The sequence below is a fragment of the Prionailurus bengalensis genome, chromosome B3, assembly GCF_016509475.1.
Source record: "Prionailurus bengalensis isolate Pbe53 chromosome B3, Fcat_Pben_1.1_paternal_pri, whole genome shotgun sequence".
Lineage (NCBI taxonomy): Eukaryota > Metazoa > Chordata > Mammalia > Carnivora > Felidae > Prionailurus > Prionailurus bengalensis.
Genome location: NC_057355.1, coordinates 68,993,865 through 69,007,247, shown reverse-complemented (window position 1 = coordinate 69,007,247; position 13,383 = coordinate 68,993,865). Strand labels below are relative to the sequence as shown.

Genomic DNA, 13,383 nt, shown 5'->3' with positions numbered 1-13,383 from the left:
TTGGAAGCAGTTCGTCCCAGTAATGATTAGACACTTATTCAGGGGCAAAATACTTTGGCCTTGACTTCAAATGTACACTGACTCACCAGCATAGGAACGGTAGTGATCTTGAACTGTGGTTTTCCAGCAAGCGGGCAGCCTTCATTGTGAGGTCCAATCCTGTTGACCTCCTACTCGGTTCTCCTTTCCCGGACCGTCGAGTCCCTACTTCATTTTTTATCTTTGCCCGAACTTATTTGGCTCTTAACTACAAGTAGTCAAAGTATTTATCTAACAGTGATTCTGGTTAAAGGGCCATTTGGAGGCCTAGTTGGGGCATGGGAGAGACTAACACAAGGGTTTTGCATTTACATGAGGATCCCATTTCTTGAATTTTCCTCCTTTGCTCCTTTAAGCACTTATTACCTAGAATGGCTAGGCTGGGGGTGCAGGGGCAGGGAGCGATGACCAGACCACTGGAGCGGCAAAGCCTCGCGGGATCTCCGTGGCGTGGAACCTCAGGAACGGTGAGAGTCATACACCTGCTCCCTTCCCCCCATCGCTGCGACCAGCCCAGAGCGTGCGCTTTGAGGGGGCCCGGGCGCCGGAGAGCTGGGGGGCAAGGAGCCGAGGGATTGGCTATTGCCCTCGCTGTTCACCTTTGACCTATCCTAACAACACGGCCTCCAACCCAGCCGCCCGGGTTTGAGTTGCCCAATAACCTCACCGCGCCCTAGCCAGGCCCAGCGGCTCCGCTGCTGATTGGGCCCCGTCCCTTCCCGCTCCTCCTTGCCATCTGCCCGCCCCGGGCGCCGCTGCACGTTTCCATTGGCCATCAACCCTGCCTATCAGTCCACGGCTCACCTCCCCCAAACAGCCGGCCGAGCCGGCGCGTGCTAGGGAGGCGGGGCCTCTGGGCTGGGGGCGGGGCCGGGGCGGGGCCTCGGCCGAGGCTGGTGCAGCGGTGGCTTTGGGCTCTGGCTCTGGACTCCAGCGCAGCATCCTCGCTGCAGCCGCTACGGCTGGCTGCTGCACTTGGTCAGGTAAAGAGAGCCTTGTCTGTCCTGCTGGCGGTCTGCTCCGCCTCTTCTCCCTCCCGACCACAGGCTGTGTGTTCCGCCTCTCGGGGCCTCAGGGCTCTCGGAAAGAGGCATCGAATCCGTTTTGCCCCGTTACCTTCCTTTCCTCCCCTTCTGCGTCCGTTTCTCAAGCTCCCCAACCAAGCGGTGCCAAAGTCTGTTAGCGGGGCTCCCCGGGTCACCCTAACGCTCCTCACTACAGAACTGTCGTTAACTCTCAGGTCCCAGCGCCCGTGTGCAGTCTCCTTTCCAGCTTGGCACAGGAAGGGTGCAAGGGCGGGCGTGGAAGGGAGGGGTGCAACGCTTCATTTTGAAGCTGGATGTGTTTAGTTCACAAGGGGAATACCTTAGTGGGGTTGATTTGGGAACGTTACCTGCTTCAGGATGATGATTGGCAATGACTAGAAGGATATCTGTTGGTGCTTTGTGCTTATATTTATAGGTGACATTCACCATCACCGTTTTCTTCTTTCACGAACATCATCATCACGACCATCACCGTCAACATTTCTTTTCCTCCATCAGAACCCTTCAAGTTCTGCAAAGGCAGGCTCTGTTGAGGCATGTAAGTGCTGACTCCCCCAAATAACAAGCAGTTCCCTTACCCCCTAAGGCCAGAGCCAAGTCTTCATTTAACTCAAGGCCAAGTAGCTGGGAGTGGGGTGTGAATGGGGAGAGTTTCCTTATCCCTATTTGCCGTTGAGATTGCCACAGAAAACTCTTTGCTTTAATCATCCACACTGCTGTTTGCTGACTATGGAGAGTTTGACATTGGCAGTCACACAATCTGATGGACTGAATGCAGAGTCCAGGACCTGGGATACAGGCCTATGTAACACGGGTGCTTCAGCCACGGAGAAGGGAATGTCTAGACCCAAGCCTTTAAGACCGGATGAACTAGCTTAGCTCTGACTTTCTTCCACAGTGGCTCCAGCTGTACCAAAGCACCATCCTTGTGGGCGTATGCATCATGTGCTATGCTGCCTTGGGGGATCTAAGTTCCTGGGAGAGAGAATTATGTTGTCTATAGCAGGTAGCATCTTATGACCACAGGATTGGGATTCAGCAGCCATTGCTTAGCTGTTCAGGGCTTAGTACAAGATCACTTGATGCTCAGATTTATTAACCCTTTTTCAGGAGGGGAAAACAGTGCAACTGAGAGTTGCATACCAGATTAACTGTCATTGTGGAAGATATTGCTTTAAAAGTGTTGAGAAGTCCCAGGTCTTGGTCAGACATATCTAACCAGTCTCCTTTCTTTCACCTGTGGTTATAGCCCCATAGTAGGACCAATGAATTCAATGCCTTTAGATATACTGCAGGGTGGAAGGAGCAGTGACCTCACTGGAGGGAAACAATGAATAAAAGTTGGAAGACAGTATATCATAATGGTTAAATCCATAAACCTGTCATATGAATTCCTATCCTGGATGAACTACTTACTAGCTGAGTGATTTTGGCAAGTCATTTATTCCCTTGAACTTTAGTTTCTTATTTGTAAAATGGGGGTAATATTTCCAGCCCCATAGAGTAAGTTGTAAGGATTAAATGAGAGAGTGTAGTTAAATGCTTAGTAGTTCCTGGTACATAGTAAGTGAGGAATGACTGGTAATCATTCTTGATAATACTTGCCAACAAGGATAATAAAGGCTAGTGTTCTGTCCCTAAACATGCATCCCCCCCATAGCTTTTTACATCCCTTTTAGTTCTTAAAACTGATGCTAATGGGAGATGGCAGCTTTGAGGTTCCTCATAGGACTCCATGTTAAAGGGATGGCACTGATTGACGCCACTTGTGTTTGGACAGACATTTCTCTCACCAGCCTGCACAAATGCTTAGCAAGCTCTTTTAAGATGCATTCGAGATGCAGCTTTAGTGAAGGTTTCTGGGCCTCTGGGCTTGTCCTAGGCTGCTCCTTTCTCCTTGGCTGTTCAATGCCCTGACTTGCTAAATTGTGCTTTTTACAGAATCACTAGTGAATGCACTGGCTTCTGCCCAGGAGAAGCAAAAACTGCTTTTCTTCAAATATCCCTGGGAATTGAAGAAAATCTAACTTACTAGCATGGGAGAACCTGTGTTTTACAATATTTTTTTTCTCTAAGAATGACATACTGTCAGTTGTATCAGGATCCTTTTCGTTGTATGGGATAGAAACCTAGCAGAAACAGTCATAAGCAAAAATGAGCATTTTTGACTAACATAACCAAGCCATGATCACACTATAATGTCTTCATGAGAAAGATAGTCCTGAGATTGAGAATTTTTTCTGGTTTGCTAGCTTGATTTCTGTGTCTTTGTTTCTATCTCTTTCAATTCTGCTCTTTCTTTTTTTTTTTTTTTTTGCCTTATTATTTCCTCTTCTTTTTTCTTAAGTTTATTTACTTATTTTGAAAGAGAGAGAAAACACGAGTGGGGGAGGGGCAGGGAGAGAGAGAGAGAGAGAGAGAGAGAGAGAGAGAGAGAGAATCCTAAGCAGGCTCTGTGCTGTCAACCCAGAGTACGATGTGGGGCTTGAACTCATGAACCGTGAGATCATGACCAGTGCCAAAGTTAAATACTTAACTGACTAAGCATGCCCCTAGCCTTATTATTTCCTACCACAGATGCTATCCTCTCAGTGTCTTCTTAGGCTGTAGGTTCACATCCATCTAGCTCCATAAGCTAAGGGTGGCTCGTGTTTCCTCTAGCTCCACAGCAGAACCTCCAGAAGAACCATGATGGATTAGTACTCGGTCACAGGCTTAACCCTGCCTAGGTGGAATGTGTTTGCGAAGGAATAGCGTCCTGTGAGTCCTATCATTGTCTGGGAGTAGATCTCACATCCTAGTCTTCTTCCCTCTCAACAAAAAAATTGGTAGAATTGTCCCCAAAGGAAGAGAAATGGGAGCAGGCTGGAGCTTGATGTGATGATAAGGACTCAGGAACCCTTCTTTCCTACCTCATGTATGGTGATTCAAAGTCTAGTTTTATGTTAAAATCTTGGACTTGAGCATGTGATCCCAGGCATTAATGCATTTTAGATGATTTTGCCTTTAATGTTTTTTTTTAAATTAAAACCTTACTTGCATAATTGTGAAAATTCGCCAGAGATACTTAATAATATACAGTGATTCCAGTCTTGGTAGATCATGTTTGGGGGTTACTCATACTCTCTTGTTGGGGCTTTGTTTTAACAGGAGCCATTATTTTTAGAGGTGCATAGTCTCTGTGTTAAAAATCAGCTTTATTCTCAGCAGGTCCCAGCCTGTGTGTTGACAGAGTTACAGCCATTAATCTGATTTGCTTGATCTTGTAGAGATGCTAAACCATGGGAATTGTATCCTCATGGAGTAAATATGAGCTTGCACCAACAGGCTGGCCTTGTGAGGGAATTGAAACATCCCTGTGTTTAACATCTGAGCGGAAGTGCTGACAAAGCAGTCATCTGTATGTCCCGTAACCTAATAATTACTAAAGTGGGAAGGATGGAAAGAAGGCTGTGAACCTCCTTAACTTGTCAACGTATAAAAACAAGTCTGTAGGAAAGGGACCATTCCCTCCCACTTAGGTTTCTCAAGTTTTCTGGCTACGTGAAAATATGCCCCTGAATAATGTGTATTTTGCATTTAGGCTTTGAAAATATGATGCCGTAGTATACATATGAGGCTGGGGAGAGGGGTAGAATACCCATCGTTCTTTCCTTTGAGCCAACTAACCTTGAAATGACCTCTGTAATTCACCTCTGCAGGAAGCAGCCTACTGGATAGGTTTTTTGATCTTGTTCTTGTGTGTTTTGTTTTGTTAAAGCTAGTTCATCTATTTCCTTACTTTAATCAAAACTGACCTGTATTGTGTTCCATCTTATTAGAGCTATACCTATTTCTCCTTTCTGAAGTGTCAGAAATCATTATTAAAGATGAACATCATTCAAATTAAGCACTTTTTTACCTTGGTCTTCTGAGTCACAGGCTATCGTGGGGGATATTTTCGAGATAGGCAGGACTTTCTTTTTTTAAAAAAAATTTTTAATGTTTATTCATTTTTGAAAGAGAGAGAGAGACAGAGCACAAGCAGGGAAGGGGCAGAGAGAGAGGGGGACACAGAATCTGGAGAAGGCTCCAGGCTCTGAACTGTCAGCACAGAGCCCAACGTGGGGCTTGAACTCACGAACTGTGAGATCATGACCTGAGCCAAAGTCGGACGCTTAACTGACTGAGCCATGTAGGCTCCCCAGGACTTTCTTTTTTAACAAGAGAAAAACAGAGTTTATTAGCATGTGTATCATGCTTACACATGGGAGTATCCAGACATGAGTAGCTCCAAGGGGTGGTGAGAACATGTGCTTATATATAACGTCTTAGGCCAAAGGAATAGGAGTTGGGGTTTCTGGGTGGGGGAGGAAAGTTATGGGAAGTTGCCCAAGAAAAGTATGGTTAAACAAGGGTTACTTAGTAAGGTTTGTTATGCATATTTAAGTCAGTGCCTTCTCCATTAAGAAGAGTTATTAAGAGTTTTCCTCTTCCTGGCATGGGAGAAGGAGACACATTTTACAAGTGGAGATTTTCTTTATTTTTTTAATGTTTTTTTTAATGTTTATTCATTTCTGAGAGACAGAGAGAACAGAGCGTGAGTGGGGGAGGGGCAGAGAGAGAGGGAGACAGAACCTGAAGCAGGCTCCAGGATCTGAGCTGTCAGCACAGAGCCTGACTCTGGCTCGAACTCACTGACCTTGAGATCATGACCTGAGCTGAACTCTGACAGGACACTCAAGGGACTGAGCCACCCAGGCGCTCAGAGATTTCCTTTATAATGTACATTTCATTTACAAAAGGAAAACTTATAAACTTGTGCTCCTTTCTTTTTTTCTTTTTTTGTTATAGCTTTTACTACATCTTCCTGAATTTCAATGGCTGTTAGCTCAAACTCACCCATATGTCAAAGAGGCATATTTTGGGGTAGTATATTCTGAAATCTCTCATTCTGCCCTTTGAAACTTCACTATTTTTTTCCAGGAAGTTTCATTTAGCAATAGCCGAGTTGGTATATAGTTCTAGAGAGATTCAGGTTTGCAGGGTAAGAGATCTACAAAGGGAGAGAGAGAGAGAAAAAGAGAGAGAGAGAGAGAGAGAGAGAGAGAGAGAGAGAGAGAGAGAGAGAAGGAACAAGGATGAGAAAGCAGAAAAAAACCCCACAAATTTAAATGTATTGCCCATCTCATTAAATCAGTCTCTCTGTTCTGGGAATAGGTCAGTCTAGTTAAACAGTTATTTCAGGAGGCAGTAGTATAGGTAGGAGTCAGGTGCCTAACTCAGCCATCTGTATGGTGTATGCAATCAGGCATTTAGTAGGGGGCATTTCTGTGGAGACAAAAGAAAAACAAAAGTTAATGGTTAGAACAAACTATAAGCCCAGTTTTTGAGTCCAGAGAAGACTTGGTTAATAAGATTTCTAAATGTTGGGCTTATGTCATCCTTCAGTGGTGGAGTTAGGACAGGCAGTGGCAGTCTGATGGTTTGCATCCTGCTTTGATTTCCCGGTTTGCGGTCTGAATGTCTCTGGCGATGGCACTGAGTGTTCCAGTGAACCTTCTGAGCGGCCTTATATAGCAACAAAGGTTGGATAAGGCAAGACTTTTTAATATTCATGTTGGTCATCAGGATCTGGGTGTTAATGGACAAGTAGCAGATGCAGCCTGAGGGTGGATGGGGGAAGGCAGATAAGGCTAAAGAGTAGGGCAGGAAATACCGTTATGTTGCCACTGTCAAGGTGCTGGTGCTGACATGCCGGGGGGGGGGGGGGGGAGCCCTCCGGTACATGTTTCTGTGAAGGAAGCAACAGAGAATGGGAGATGACGTGAGGAACAATGTTTAATAATCCACCCAACACAGCAGTGTATGGCTGCTCTTCTTAGGGACTGTTGCCCTGTTTTGCCCCTACGAGTATCTGTCCACACTCAGGCAGGCTCAGAGGCTTTATCCGATGATTTCCCCTGTGACACATGGAAGGAAAAATACAGACGTTTCAGAGAGAGGGGGAACCTGTCTACTTCTGAGGAGAAGCTCCCTCTGATGATCCATTCACCGTGGTAATTTGGGGAGACCATAAAAGTTTCCCAAACCTTGACATTGGCACAAATGAAGTTCCAATGAAATTCTCTGCAAGAATAGTATCATCTGTGTCAGAAAGGAAACCCTTCTGAGTGGCGCTGAGACAGTGCTGTCTCATGCTCCCCAAGATAGCTCCTTCAGGTGTCTGGGTTTCTTTCCGTATTACAGAGCAGCTTTTCTCCTCTTTGATGTTGTAAAGATGGCTGAGTTAGGACGGAGAAAGGATTTTAGAATTACAGTTACTGTCCTAGCATTTAACGATCTATGTGTTCGGGCCCCTAGAGGCAGTAACTAAAATCTTCATCACCATTTCCAGAGGGTGCGCTCATGTTGCTGCTTTGTTCCGTTCACTGATTGAAAGCCCATCCCCATGGTCTTCACCCTGCCAGTACTAATAAAGCCTATTTCTCACCTTTACACCATGGAGTCCATATAACTTGTTGATGTTCTTCTTAGAGTAAAATATCCTCAAAGTCTATCCCAAGGGCAGGCAGCAAGTGTATTTCCTCTCCGATGCTTAATGCAGGAGATTTAAGCTCCTTCCCTTGGTTACCTAAGCTGTCAGTAGGTACCTCTGTGCAGTAGGTAAGTGGTATCTTATCTCTCCTATAGATGAGCAATTCAGGGATCAGAGAGGTTAATATGGTTACTTAAAGGTATGGCTTTAAATGGAATCACGGTAGTATTTATTGTACCTGTTGGGTTTGCATTCTACCCTCTGTCTATGCCCTAGTAAGCCACAGAGAACATTCCTGGCTTTGAAATTTTTTAAACTTCCAAAGCAGGATAAACCATAAATATAGTGCAGTATTCTGGGTATGGATTTAGTGAAAAGCAAGAGTTGCTTTTTTTAGGCATTAACATGATTACCCTTTCTCTTTTTAGATAAAGACAGCCACTTTAGAAAATTTTCTAGGCCTGGATCATATTTGGAAAGCTTTGCAAATAATTTTTTAAAAGCCCACAGGTCTGCAGAAAATGGAATTCATCTACAGAATTGGCATCTGTTCTGTCCCCATTTGCCAATGTCCTCATCTCCTTTTATCTCTGTTTCTGCAGTAGCATCCTCTACCTTCTACCCACAGGAGACAACTGGCTTCTTTCTGTCCCACCTAATCTCTATCACAATAAATATGAGTAGAACATAATCACACATAATAGGGGGTATTGTCCTTCTATTAGAGTCACTTTCTGATTTGTCTTAAGCTGGTCCTGATTTCCTTTAAGCTCTGAAAACATAGATCACTTCTAATTTTCATGATTATTTGAAGAACTGAAACTCCATGATACCCTAGTGTCATAAGGGAAACTGGCAGATTGAAGGGGGAAAAAAAACCAAACTTACTGTTTTCTCAAGGAACATTACCTTATTTCTTACTCTATAGTTCTTGTACCCAAATTATTCTCTAGATAGTTGACAAGATTTTTTTTTAGTCGTACAGTGGAGAAAACTGAGATGGGGAGACAAAAAAGTGACTTGCCCAAGGTCACTCACGGTCAGTGGCACAGCCAAGAATAGATCCAGGTCACCCGACTCCCTGGGCTTTGTTTATTACATCATTCAACTTCTCTTGAGGAAGTAACAGCCCTGCCAGCTATAAAAAAAAATGAAAGGACAGTCAACTCTCAGACTCTGTTTTGGGGACTTGGTCTTTTTTTTTTTTTAATTTTTATTTTTTTCCATTTTTTCTGAAAACAATAGCTGCCAAATTGTTCACTATTAGCTAGATTTTAAGACCTTAGAGCCAGTGCAGAATTTGATAAGAACAACAACATTCTGTATCTATAGTCAATAGCACTGGATCGTACACTTAAGTTGTTAAAAGGACAAATCTCATGTCAAGTGTTCTTACTAAAATAAATAAGGAATTTTAAAAAGATAAACACAATTCTGATATCATAGTGACAAACTGGGCAAATGACAAAGCAAAAAGTAAAGGTGGCTGAAAGCTCTAGAGTGGTTGCATATGGATCTTGTGCTCAAACCACATCCAAGGACAAAATACACAAAAGAGGGAGGAGGGGCATATAGTCGAATTTTAAGTCTAAGACACTTACCTCTAGGGTGGTGTGGACCCAGGGGAATCGCATCAGGAAAACTAAGGTCATCAACAAGAAGAGAACTAGAAAAAAAATTGTTAAGCCAATTTTTATAAAAGAGGGCTTTTAGGGGCGCCTGGGTGGCGCAGTCGGTTAAGCGTCCGACTTCAGCCAGGTCACGATCTCGCGGTCCGTGAGTTCGAGCCCTGCGTCGGGCTCTGGGCTGATGGCTCAGAGCCTGGAGCCTGTTTCCGATTCTGTGTCTTCCTCTCTCTCTGCCCCTCCCCCGTTCATGCTCTGTCTCTCTCTGTCCCAAAAATAAATAAACGTTGAAAAAAAAAAATTAAAAAAAAAAATAAAAGAGGGCTTTTAATATTACAACCAGGATACTGATGTACAGATTTTGCTACTTGGAAAGGATGAAGTCAAATTCACAGGGAGAGGAAGCAGAACTAGTCCATTCTTATTTTGTTCTTATTTTGCTTGCTGTCTTTTCTATGCAAGTGCAGCCGGTGAGAATCTCCATCTACAAACACAAGTATTTAAAAAGTATCTCATCTCATAATTGTTTTTTTCAAATCATACTCTGTTTTGTTTCAAGCCTCTTCCTTCTGGAAAGGTAGAAGACCTACCCTCAGGCCTTTTAAGGGTCACGCCATTCCCCAGAGTTGTGTCAAGGCTCCCAGATGTTGGCGCAGTGGGGCAGCATTGGGGGGAAACCCTCTCGTCCTTGAGGCATCTGACCACACTGGTTACATGGTAGTGCCGTGTTTCTGCTCACATAACTCGCTCAGTTGCAGGTATCCAGGTCATCCTTGGGCCACAGAAATATTTAGGCGACATATCCTCTCATCCTTCTACCTAGATGTACCAAACACAGCTCTGGGGGCTTGTGGCCTCTCTGGGGACAATGCCAGAAAGCAAGGGCTGGCTCCTCCTTCCTCCTGGGTTTATAAGCCTCCCTCCCTCCTTTTCCAACAGCAGGAGGGAGCTAATTCTTCATGTTGCTTCAAGGCTCTTTATGTCCATAAACTTTATTCCTTTTTTACCTCCTTCAATAAATTCCCTATGTTCTTCTAAGTATTTGGGATTCCAGAAATATTCTCAGGCTATTTCTCTTTCTCTCTTTACCTTCTACCTCTCCTGATGCAATGAACACCATTTATGATATCTACCTTATTGGGACTCAAGCAAAAGGGGAAAACACAGGAGAAATAAAAAGAAATAGATTAATTACCTTTTTTTTTTTTGAGAGAGAGAGAGAGAGAGAGAGAGAGAGAGAGAGAGAGAGAGAGAGAGAGACCTAAGAGGCCCCATGTTCAGTGTGGAGCCTAAAGCTGGTCTTGATCCCACAACCCTGGGATCATGACCTGAGCTGAAACCAAGAGTCAGATGCTCTACCAAATGAGCCACTGAGGCAACCCCAGATTGTTTTTGATCATTCTTTTTTTTAGAAATACAGTGATTTGAGATATCTGTCTTATTCACATCTGTTTCCCTTTCTCTGAAAATGGCCCCAATATGTAAGTATGGGCTCCATATACATAAGAACATGTACCTGGTCAGGCTTACTTAAACCAGGGATAGAAATCTGACCCAAGCTCAGCCAATCGGATTCCATAACCCAAGAATGAGAGTTTAGGACTGAAGGATGGCAGTGACTAAGAGTCAGTGGAATAAGTCACAGCTAGAGAAGTGCTCCAGGGGGAGGGCCTTTGAGCCCTGTCCCAGAGGCCATTGGAAGACTCTGCCTCCTGCTCTTGGTTTTTCCACCCTTACTTCGATTTCATGCATTTGCCCACGAATTTCATGAAATTGGATCTGCCTCCATTTTTGTTAAGGTAGCCTAAATCAGGTTCAGTTGCTTGCAACCAGAAGAAATTCAAGATTGCAAAGGCAGAAACACATGGTGATGAGAAAATTGAAACTCAAGATAGGTGAAGAGATAGTAGATAGAATCTAGCTATTTAAGATGTGTTCATCTAATGATTTAAAGTGATCATTGCAAGAATTATGTCTGTGATTCTGGAACAACTTTCGGCATTTTTTTGAGGACTTTTTTTTAAATGTGTATTTATTTATTTTGAGAGAAGAGAGAGAGAGAGACAAGCATGAGCAGGGGAGGGGCAGAGAGAGAGGGAGACACAGAACCTGAAGCAGACTTGAGGCTCTGAGCTGTCAGCACAGAGCCAGATGTGGGGCTTGAACCCATGAATGTGAGATCATGACCCAAGCTGAAGTTGGATGCTTAACCGACTGAGCCACCCAGGTGCCCCATGAACTTTTTTTTTTTTAACTGTGGGCACTGCTTTGTAGTAAGGCTGTGAACACACTAACGAACAGCCAGATGATGTGTGGGGTTTTTGAGAATGGAAGTGCTTCCATCTGAGGGCTTGCTAAAGAGACTGGGGTGACTTTGTCAGGATGAGAAGATGCCTCAGGTGTTTAAAGGGCCCTTGGACAGGAGAGGAGTTGGGTTTACAAACTCTGGTAGTAAGGACAAACACCAATGGAAAGGTATTAAGAAGGATTTTGGCTCAAAATAAGGGATTTTCTTTTTTTTACACTTATCACTGCCTTAAGGCCATGGGGTTTCCTTGTGGGCTAGAGAACAGTTTGCTATAGAAGAATTCAAGTTGAGACTGGACAGTGGTCATTCACAAAGGTTACAGTGAAAGGGAAAATCCAGAATTGGGATAGAATGGATAATTTCTATGCTGTCTCTAAATCTAACATTCCATGATTTTCCCTATGAATTTTGTCAACTCCTAGACTACAAAAATGCCAACCCACAACTTGACAGAATATAATACGAGTTAAGGCATTTCGAAAATACTGTTTTATCATATTTTTTTCCTTTATATGAAAAAACAAAACAGAACAATAACACCCACAGGCTATATGATATCATTGAGAGAAGACATTTTCACAGAGAGAAATCTGTACTGTATCTGTACTGTACTGTAATCTGTACTGATAGTGATTAAAGACTTCACAGCCAGGTGGTTCACTGAATGGAAAACATTTCTGTAGTATTAATGTAATCATGCAAAACCCAGGGAATGCTGAATTCCAGTGTCCCTAAATTTCTAGGCTACATGAACCCAAATAGACTTCTTGAGTTATTTTACAGAAGAAGTCAGAATCCCAACTCTTTTCCCAGACCTTTATAAATGAGAAAGATGTTACCGTGGCACCTTTTGTGGGACTGAAACAGGCAGTTCAGATGTTTTATCCACCACTCCCCAAGACACCACACATTAGCCAGTCCCTTTTAACAACCGTGTAACCATTTGTGTATTTTAGATTATTATTCTTAATTAGAGGGTAAGCACTGGATTATTCTAGTTTGTCATTTACTGCAGCAAGCAGATGCTGACATTCAATAATCACGTCTTAAACAAGAATGGACAAGGAAAGCCACTTAGTTTGAAATCCTGGTAAAGACTCCCATCAGATGTAGTCCAACATGAAGATTTTCATAATCCCTTTTATAATCTCTCACTCTTCATGTAAAAACCTTAAGAAATGCAAGCATACGTATAACCATTCATTAGATCTCTATGTGCTATGACTTTTATAAAGAGCATTCAAAGGAATCCAGTCTCTTTTGCTTTGCAAATTGGATTCTCAAGTCATTTTAAAGACACCATTTGCGATGTAAGTAAAAACATATTTTCTGTCTATTTTAGAGCCCAACTTGAAAAAAACATACTCATGAATGTAGGATGTGAGGTAAAATCGTTTTAAAAATCATTTCTGGAAATGTAAAAAAACCAAAAAGGTACAAAGAAGGAAATAACAATGATCCATATTCCCACTATATTTTGTATTCCATATTCCCTCTACTTTTGGGAAACACTTTAAACAAATCATGTATGTTGATTATCAAGAATTCAAATAAGGCAAAAAGTTACAAAGATGAGAATTAAAAAACAATCATCTCAAATACTACAGTTCTCATTGTTAACCTTAGATAAACATCATTTTATACATCTATCTATAGCTATCTACCTGTCTATGTGGATGGATATTTAGATAGAAGTGCTTTTATAAAATAAGTAGAGATGCTATTTATAACAAAAATTATTTTTAAAAAATTTCAAGCAATTAAAAAAATTGAATTGAAATTAAATAGTCTAACATCAAATGAATGTATCTCATTTCAAGATATATTATTTCCTGAAAAAAGTCTCTT

General features: G+C 42.7%; 1 protein-coding gene across 1 annotated transcript in view; it reads left to right on the top strand.

Moving 5' to 3' along the window:
- Positions 1–910: 910 nt before the first annotated feature.
- The window catches only part of FMN1 (formin 1), a 431,558-nt gene continuing 419,085 nt past the window's right edge, over positions 911–13,383 (top strand). Inside the window, exons 1-2 of the mRNA XM_043555724.1 lie at positions 911–1,022; positions 1,501–1,623. The gene's annotated coding sequence lies outside the window, so the exon portion shown is untranslated. The remainder of the gene's footprint in view (positions 1,023–1,500; positions 1,624–13,383) is intronic.